The sequence below is a fragment of the Dipteris shenzhenensis genome, unplaced genomic scaffold (assembly GCF_047967505.1).
Source record: "Dipteris shenzhenensis isolate YYH24624 ecotype China unplaced genomic scaffold, Dip_SZ_1.0 scaf0205, whole genome shotgun sequence".
Lineage (NCBI taxonomy): Eukaryota > Viridiplantae > Streptophyta > Polypodiopsida > Gleicheniales > Dipteridaceae > Dipteris > Dipteris shenzhenensis.
Window position 1 is genome coordinate 23526 of NW_028239511.1, and position 10004 is coordinate 33529.

A 10004-nucleotide genomic window follows, 5' to 3' on the forward strand; every position below is an offset into this window, starting at 1 on the left:
GATCATTGGACCAGTATCGGATGTGTCTTTCCCTCCAGGTAAAATGCCCAATATCTACAACTCTTCGATGGTTAAGGGGAAAAACCCGGCGGGTCAAGAGATTAATGTTACTCGTGAGGTGCAACAATTACCGGGTAATAATGAAGTCAGAGCCGTAGCTATGAGTGCTACAGATGGTCTGATGAGAGGTATGGGCGTCGTCGATACAGGAGCTCCTCTCAGTGTTCCTGTTGGTGAAATTACTCCTGGTTGAATCTCTAATGTCCCTGGTGAACCCGTCGATGACTTGGGTCCCGTAGATATTGGTACGACGTCCCCCATTCATAGATCCGCTCCGGCATTTACGCAGTTGGATACTAAATTATCTATATTTGAGACGGGGATTAAAGTCGCGGATCTTTTGGCTCCCTATCGTCGAGGAGGAAAGATTGGATCATTTGGAGGAGCTGGAGTGGGAAAAACGGTTCCTATCACGGAATCAATTAACAACATCGCCAAGGCTCACGGAGGTGTATCTGTATTTGGTGGGGTGGGGGAACGCACCCGTGAGGGTAATGATCTTTACATGGAAACGAAGGAATCGAAAGTTATTAATGAACAAGATATATCAGAATCGAAGGTGGCTCCAGTTCATGGTCAGATGAATGAACCACCAGGAGCTCGTATGAGAGTTGGTTCAACTGCTCTGACAATGGCTGAATATTTCCGAGATGTGAACAAGCAAGATGTCCTTTTATCTATCGACAACATATTTCGTTTTGTCCAAGCAGGATCAGAAGTTTCTGCTTTATTGGGTAGAATGCCTTCCGCCGTGGGTCATCAACCAACTCTTAGTACAGAAACGGGATCCCCACAAGAGAGAATTACTTCTACCAAGGAAGGATCGATAACTTCTATTCAAGCTGTTTATGTACCTGCAGATGATTCGACTGACCCAGCTCCTGCTACAACATTTGCACACCCAGATGCTACCACTGTGCTTTCGAGAGGACTAGCAGCTAAAGGTATTTATCCGGCTGTAGATCCCTTGGATTCGACTTCAACCATGTTACAACCCTGGATTGTGGGTGAAGAGCATTACGAAACCGCACAAGGGGTTAAACAGACTTTACAGCGTTATAAGGAATTGCAAGATATTATAGCTATTCCCGGACTGGATGAATCGTCAGAAGAGGACCGTCTAACGGTAGCTCGGGCTCGGAAGATAGAACGTTTCTTATCACAACCCTTCCTCGTAGCAGAAGTATTTACTGGTTCGCCAGGGAAATATGTTAGTTTAACAGAAACCACTAAGGGATTTCAAATGATTCTTCCTGGAGAATTGGATAATCTCCCTGAACAAGCTTTTCATCTGGTTGGCAACATCGATGAAGCCACCACGAAGGCTGCAACCTTACAAGTGGAGGGTCAATGAAAGGGATGGTACTGAATCTTCGTGTAATGGCTCCTAATCGAACTGTTTGGAATTCTGAGGTTCGAGAAATCGTCCCATCTACGAGTAGTGGCCAGATTGGTGTATTGCCCAATCACGCTCCACTTCTTACAGCTTTGGATATGGGAGTCCCGAAGGTACGTCACGATGGACAGTGGTCCGCAATGGCGTTGATGGGTGGTTTCGCCATGGTAGACAGTAATCAGGTAACAACATCAGTCAACGAAGCAGAACGAGCTACCGAAATTGATCCTGAGGAGGCTCGGGAAGCTCTTCAGACAGCTCAAGCTGACGCAGCTCAAGCCGAAGGCAGAAGGAAAGCTATTGAAGCTAATCTAGCATTTAAAAGAGCTAAGGCGAGATTAGAGGCTTCAAATACTACTCAATCATTCCCACTTTTAGTTGCGCCTGTGAGAAACGACGGGAAAAGCATGATGGGACACACAATGATTTGTTAGTCCCGTAATACTTCGTATCCATCCCAAATATTTGTAGAACTTATTAGGTATCATTTCAAGTATTGTGGTACCTAATGAGTTTTACCTACTATTGGATTCGAACCAATGACTCTCGCCGTATGAAAGCGACACTCCAACCACTGAGTTAAGTAGGCTTCTATTGCTTGTAGTACTCTATTATACCGACCCAGGGAGAGAATTTCAAACAATTAGAACATCAATAAATATTTGATTTTAACGGCAAAAGATGAGTCTCGCCTCCTTCTCGGTTGGTTACCAGCTTGACAGGGATCATCCGATGCATTATACTAATGTAGCCACAGGGCTATAGCTCAACGGTAGAGCACCTCGTTTACACGTGCGCCGATGCTTCTCGGGAAGGGTTCGTCGCTATTCAACCGATCTACGCGGAATATACCGCGTAAGTTACTTATGTCTTACCCTATTGGGAGATGTGGAAGAACAGTAGCATGACGAAGAATCGATCGGAAAAAGGATCGATTTCGGTGGGTTGATATGGTCAGTAGATGATACGTCTAATGCTAAGGGTGGTGGGGGCAATGCGAGGACCTCAACAAGATCTCTTCTTCGTCCTACGAACCTTGAGGTGTATGAGGGTATCGTATCTCCTTCCTAGGCGATCGAGACACTTAGAATTAAGTGGATTTGTGTCTACGGGATGCAAACCTGTGTCAACACTAAGAATCTTCTCGAGAGACTTCGGGATTGCTTCGGAGGGAACGAGTTCTTCGAGCACACGGAACCATTTCTTTGTTATTTATAATGAAGCAAAGGATGGTGCATCAACAATGGCTTCTTCCTCCCATCCGGTGGAAGACTAGTTGATGAGGGAGCCCAATGCCACGAAAGAAGCATGTTGGGTTCGTGAAGCAGTTCAAGAATTTATATATTCCGATCTGCATTACCGAGAATGTTTACGGTTCGAATCCGTATAGCCCTAATCTTTAATGATAAGCCGGTCTCGCCCATCGCAGCGGAACTAATTGAGAATTACCCAGATTCAACGCGACTCGCATGAACTATATAGATCGTAGGGTCACTACTTCCGTTTCGATCAGGGGATAGGGATGAAGATCAGGAAGGAGAAGGAATTATTCATTAATAAGTTCCTCAATGATGGTCAATCGGAGAAAATTCAGATAAGAATCTAAATTGACGGATTGCTTTCCATAATAGATAATCCGTATAAATCAATCTTATGCATCGATTCGGTAGGGAGGTACATACCATACCCCACTACCTACTTAGTAGAATATAGTCCCCATCCGGTTCTTCCGGCAATTTGACTCATCTCACGGATTCCAGCCAAGAGCTCATTTCCGGATGGGGAGTCCCGTTTCTAATAATCTTCTCGCAAGTCCATTTGGTATCCAGCATCTTCCGAGGACTGGATCGGAGGGACGATTGGCTCATCACTGGGGGGGTGTACATCCCGATTCCATTCTGGGATGAGATGTCCGTGAGCCACGTCTGGCATCTCATCCCCGATCGAACGATCGAGGAGTCAGCAACCCCCCCCCCCTTCACTTATCATAAAGATGTTACACCCACACGGTGGGGTGAGAAGATAAATACCGAAGCAGGAGGAGTATGTAAATGTTTTTGCTTCCTAAACACGATTCCTTCCGGATCCTCCTACTAGTATCCATCCTTATTCCCTATACAGCCTTTTCGGTTTCCAGATCCGTCGCACCCATCCGCGAGGGGCCTGAAAAACTAACAAGCTATGAATCAGGTATGGAACCAAAGGGAGGGGCTTGGATCCAATTCCAGATCCGTTATTATATGTTTGCCCCGGTATTCGTTATTCCCGACGTCGAGACGGTCTCTCCCTATCCCCGGGCTATGAGTTTCAGGGAATTGGGTCTATTTGCTTTTACTGAAGTGTCTATCCCCATATCCATATTAATTGTCGGTTCGATTTATGCATGGTGAAAAGGAGCATTGGAATGGTCCTAATTTCTAACTATTCGGGTAAGAGGAACGGAGTCGACTCCCGTGGGGGGAATCCACTAATTAACTCCGTGGAGTCCTTCTCCCCCGATCAAGACACATCAAACTCGATTATTTTGACTAACTTGAATGATCTCTCCAATTGGTCTCGACTTTCCAGTTTGTGGCCACTCCTTTACGGTACTAGCTGCTGCTCCATTGAATTCGCCTCATTAATTGGTTCACGCTTCGACTTCGACCGGTACGGTCTAGTACCAAGATCCAGCCCCAGACAAGCTGATCCCATAATAACGGCGGGTACTATCACCATGAAGATGGCTCCGTCTCTAGTGAGACTCTATGAACAAATGCCCGAACCAAAGTATGTAATTGCTATGGGGGCATGTACCATTACGGGAGGCATGTTTAGTACGGATTCTTACAGCACCGTTCGCGGAGTGGATAAATTGATTCCTGTGGACATTTATTTGCCGGGTCGTCCGCCCAAGCCCGAAGCTATTATTGATGCTGTGACAAAACCCCGCAAAAGAATTGCTCAGGAAAACTATAGGGATCGAACTTCTTGTCGAACCCGGAAGAGATATTTTAGTCTGAATCACCGACTTTTTTTCGTACCCAATACCTATACCGGTGAATACAATCAACGAATCGCAAATCAGTCTTCGAAATCCCTATCAAATATCCTCTCGAAGGGATTGAGTGGATTCGAAAGTATGCATGAAGAATCCGTATCAGAGGCGGGCGGGTGAAGATATTCCACAGAGATATAGAACGTTAGCTAATATGAGTATTATCAATAACAACGGCGATTCCAACATCGAGATGCGGGGTCGATTACCCGCTTGGTCGACTAGACATAGTTTAGCCCACAGACCTTTAGGTTCTGATTACCGGGGTGTCGAGATCCCACAGGTCAAAGCAGGGGATTGGCCTTCTATAGCTGTTGCTTCATATGCGTGCGGTTTCAATTATCCCCGTTCCCAATGTGCCTATGATGCAGCACCAGGAGGATCCCTAGCTAGTGTGTATCATCTGACGGAGGTGCGAGACGATGCAGATCAACCTGAAGAAGTATGTACAAAAGTCTTCGTTCCGAGAAAAGACCCCAGGATTCCATCCGTTTGTTGGGTTTGGAAAAGTTCCAATTTCCAGGAACGGGAATCCTATGATATGTTAGGAATCACTTATGAGAGTCATCCGCACCTACAACGTATCTTAATGCCTGGGAGCCGGCTGGGATGGCCTTTACGTAAGGATTATGTCGTACCCGACTTTTATGAGCTACAGGATGCTTATCGAATTGGGACGGAGGCAAAATTGAAAGCCATCCTCCCACTAGCCAATTCTGTATCATTCTATTTAATCTTGTGCGGCAGGTGAGGCTGGTCTACCTTATTTGAGACACTTGTTTCTCGTACGATCAATCGCATCCACGTATCTGCATCGAAATCCGCACCTACATATGCACGTTCAAGCGTATGTAGGTGTGGGTATAGATACATACCCCGACCAGTAGACCAATAAGCAATCCATATTTTTTTTTTGGATTCTCCTATTTCCAAGTGCGGTTTTCGCCCGCAGCCATCAGATCAAATTATTTCCCATCGGTATGCCAGGAACCAGACTTGAACTGGTGACACGAGGATTTTCAGTCCTCTGCTCTACCTACTGAGCTATCCCGGCCAGTGATTCCGCGATAATCCCAAACAAATATCCCAGCGTGGATTGATTCTTTCCCTTACCTATCCGTCCAATCGAAGTAACTATCCTCACGAATCCATTTTTTTTTTTATACCTTGCAGGCGAACCATTCAGACAATCCATTGGATTTGCCGAATGGTTCAGTCGCAAACCACTCAAAAATATTCTCGAGCTGGGGACGAGACATCAATCCGATTCGATTGAGCTATGAATCGGGAGCATGGATCCCCTCTCGTTTAGGTGGAGGAAATCAATACGTATTCGGGAGATGTATCTCGATACCCTTCGTCCGCTTGATGGGTCGAAGAATCCCATCCACCAGAATAGACGGGGAGGGATTTCTCTGTTTCATGGGGTAGATGCTTCCCACAACTCCTACGCAATTTGGATAATATGTTTCATCCCGTTCTACTGGGGATGTAGGGACTCGAACCCTCACGGTCCTACAAAGACCAACGGATTTTCTTTCTACCACAATTTGCATTGCTGTTTCCATCAACGGCGTAGAGTTGGACTCCATCTCTATCCGCGAAGGTCTGTTACTAATGGTTATTCATCGAACCATATTCATCCGAATACGGAGTATACATACACAAAGAGGAAATCAGGAGAAGATGGGATTCGGGGATAATCGAGTAGATCCCACCAATACCCGAGATTCTCGAGATTTTGATACAATCCTCGGTGCGGATGTTGAGTATGCACTGGGAGAGGATCCTCGCCGCTTATAGGATCATTCTAGATTGAATCATCCATGGAAAGAGAACATCTATCCGCTTAATGAATAATAGAAATTAATAGATCGTTCGTCGGAATAGCTTCCGTCGAGTCTCTGCACCTATCTCATCATCCGAATCCTGCTTCTGAAATGAGATTTGGCTCAGGATCGCCTACTAAATAATCCTAGGTTTCCCTGAATTTGAAAGCTATCACTCGGTGTGTTTCCATACCTAGGCTCAATCCAATCGAGTCCGCAGCGTCTACCATTCCGCCATACCCCCCCCCCCCTTGAGTCCCAAACCGAAGCAATGGATCTGCAATTGCATCAAATCCTTTTGCATGCCATCCGAGTTTGCATGTTCCATGCCATTTGTTCCAGAGATATTTCACGAGTCTCTTGATTCCGGTCAAGCGGAAATTATATACCCCGTCCCGATTCCCGAATTCTCAACCTCTTCCCTTTTCTGTTTCTATTCCCAATTTCCTCCAGAAAGGGACTCCACCGATCCCAGAGAATATATATCTGCGAGACCATACCCTGCTTCTCCGTATTCGCGTACCCATAAGAATTATACACGGGTGGGGTAATTAAATCAATACGATACGGTAGGAGATGGAATTATCGACTCATCTAACCCATCTCTGTGGTTGAATAACCCTTGCGGCTGACTGCGCCGTGGGCGCAACCACCATTGTCGCTTTAGGAGGGTTCTATTCCATCCCATGGGGTTCAAAAGAACCAGGAAAGCTTGGTTTGGATTCGGAAGTACCACATTCACAAGGCAGAGGTTATCGGTTCGATTCCGGCAGAATATTGCCCAGTATCAGTCGATGCACCAATACCGTGTCTCCCTTCGGCTTTGTCCCCCGCGTCGAAGCCTCCATTTCCAATAGAGTCGATGGGAATTCGAGTATTTGTTCGTCTACATTCATATGTTATGATTATTACAAATACCAAATGTTCAACAAAATTGGGTGACACTTATAAATAGTACCAGTACTTCGATTACGGAGAGGTCCATTCCGGGTCTTACCATGCTTACAAAGAAGGAGTTTTTATGTCTCGTTATCGAGGACCCCGTCTGAAAATAATACGTCGTCTCAAGGATCTACCCGGGCTTACAAATAAAACATCAAATCCGAGAGAAGCACGAATTGCTATTGATTAATCTGCTTCGAGAAAGGTATCTCAATTTTGCGTGCGTCTGGAAGCCAAACAGAGATTACGTTTCAATTATGGATCAACGGAACGACAATTGCCTAGATACGTTCGTATTGCTAGAAGAGCCAAGGGTTCAACAGGTCAAGTACCATTACAGCTACTCGAAATGCGTCCAGATAATATTGTTTCTCGTCCAGGTATGGCTCCTACTATTCCTGCAGCTAGGCAATTAGTTAATCATAGACACATTCTAGTGAACGATCGTATAGTCGATATACCGAGTTACCGTCGCAAACCAAAAGATACTATTATTGTGAGAAATCGACCGGGTTCTCGCAATGGACCAAATAGAGAGATGGAATTTTCTCGGGGAGACAAAATACCTGATCATTCAACTTTTTCCTCGTCGGGAGACAGTAGACCCACAGGATTAGTGAATGGAATCGCAAATCGGGAGTCCACTGGGTTGGATATAAATGAATTGCTCGTCGTTGAGTATTACTCCCGCAAAGCCTAACCCCAAGTAATTATCTAATAGTCTGGGATTCCTCATTCTGAAATTCGGATACCCCCCCCCCCGGGGGGGGGGATTCTTGGAATTATTATTTGAAATCGGGAGTACTAACTGGAAGCATTCAAAGGATTAGCAATTCTTTGGGGTGCCGGAACAGAGTCAATGACGGAATGCAAAGGGGAAAGGGGGGGATTCGAACCCCCGGTAAACAAGAGTCTACATAGCATTTCCAATGCTACACCTTAAACCACTCAGTCACCTTTCCTGCAACTTTGTACTATTTACACATCTTACCAATCTAAGAAACCGGATAGCAACTCAATCCTCGATGATAGACGGGAAAAAGTGATTCCTGGAAGTGAGTGCAAGCCTCATCAGTTATTAAGAAATGAGATTAATTCCCGGAATTGAGGTAGGGGAGGTGACCCCATCCCTGGGATAGATTTTTAGTTGTTCCGAGTCGATTTCATAATGAGAGATTTTCAATTAGGTGATGCAGATCCCATCAAAAGCAATCACTCCATTAGTAATTATTCATGGATGCTGCGAGACTATATACCCCCATTCACACACGACTCTCATTCGGTGCGGAATTAGTTACTCCACCCTCCCAGTCGATTGAGGGGGAGGGACATAGATACCAGACGGATGCACCTCTTCCCCTTGTATTGCAAAAGAGATCTGTTCTTCCGGCATCCTGATTAACTCAATAATAAGTGGAACGAAGAGGAATTCCAATTACGCCTAGATCCCAGAGAAATGACAATTCTATTGATAGAACTCCCACGATTCTGGCGGATATCTTGTTACAAATCATACCGACTACTGATAGGGAGAAGAGAGCTTTTACTTATTATAGAGATGGTGCGATTTGGGGAGGGAAAATCGATTAACCTTAATTCCTAATTAATTGGGGGATTCAAATTCCGATAGACCCGCGTTTGGTGAAGGTATGTTTCGAACGGGAAACAAGTCCTTCTGTCGTGTATCCTCGATTGATGCAGCCTCAAATGCTCCAGTTTCGATCTCCGGCGAATCGTAGTAGTAAGCAAAAGGTGAAACCTACGGACCGACCTATTTGTAGGACTCCGTGGGTAGGCATAGGGGAGAGGCACTACGTGGAGGAATCGACAACGCAAAAGCTTCGTTACGGTTGGGTTCAGCCGCGCGTCGTGTTTCTATGACGAATACCAATAATGATTGGGACAACGAACATCCATCCCGTTCGTATTTTGGATACCCCTAGAATCATCGGAGATTGTCGAAGTAGCTGATCCCCATGAAACTCGAAGCGTTGGGAACAGAGAAATTGTCATTAGTCTCTTGGTGTCGACGTGTCGGAGTGGCACAACCATGTTAACAAGAGATTTTTGGCAGAAGGGATGGCTAGTCCAGTAGTTTCACAGACACTAGCCCCCGTTCATCCATAGGTTTAGAGTAGGAATTGCTAGACTATTCCAAATACTAGTCTCTCTCCATGCATCATGCAGGAGGAGCCGTATGAGGTGAGAATCTCAAGTACGGTTTTGAAGCGGAGCTCATTCACGCTGAGTGAGCGACCCTGACGAATGTCGGCCCAATCCGAAGGAGAATATGCAGAAGCTTCATAAAATTACTACAAAGCTATGCGTTTGGAGATTGATCCTCATGATCGGAGTTACATACCCCATAATATAGGTTTGATTCATACTAGCAATGGAGAACATGCAAAGGCTTTGGAATACTATTTTCAAGCATTGGAACGGAATCCTTTTCCACCACAGGCTCTTAATAATATGGCTGTGATCCGTCATTACGTGCGATTACCCATACTATAGGATCCCTTGATTCGAAACCACTCGATGTAGGAGGCTTTCCACAAGCATACTCCCATAAGGAGTTCTCCTGAGCTGTGGAATTTGGTGTCCCCCGTAGTAACTCAGGTCCGGGGGAAGAACGGAAGCCTGTGAATCCCATGGATAATCGGGTGAATTGAGGGAGAAAGCACCGCAAAGATTCGTCATCGAAAATCTGGGTCGATACGATGAGATTTGCTCACTCGGG

The 10004-nt window shown here is 45.5% G+C and overlaps 2 non-coding genes across 2 annotated transcripts; both read right to left on the bottom strand.

Annotated features, from left to right (window-relative positions):
- Positions 1-5474: 5474 nt before the first annotated feature.
- On the bottom strand, positions 5475-5547 carry TRNAF-GAA (transfer RNA phenylalanine (anticodon GAA)). Its single transcript has one exon. It is a non-coding gene; the product is annotated as a tRNA-Phe (tRNA).
- A 2592-nt stretch (positions 5548-8139) lies between these two features.
- TRNAS-GGA (transfer RNA serine (anticodon GGA)) lies at positions 8140-8226 on the bottom strand. The gene has a single exon. It is a non-coding gene; the product is annotated as a tRNA-Ser (tRNA).
- Between the last annotated feature and the right edge of the window lie 1778 nt (positions 8227-10004).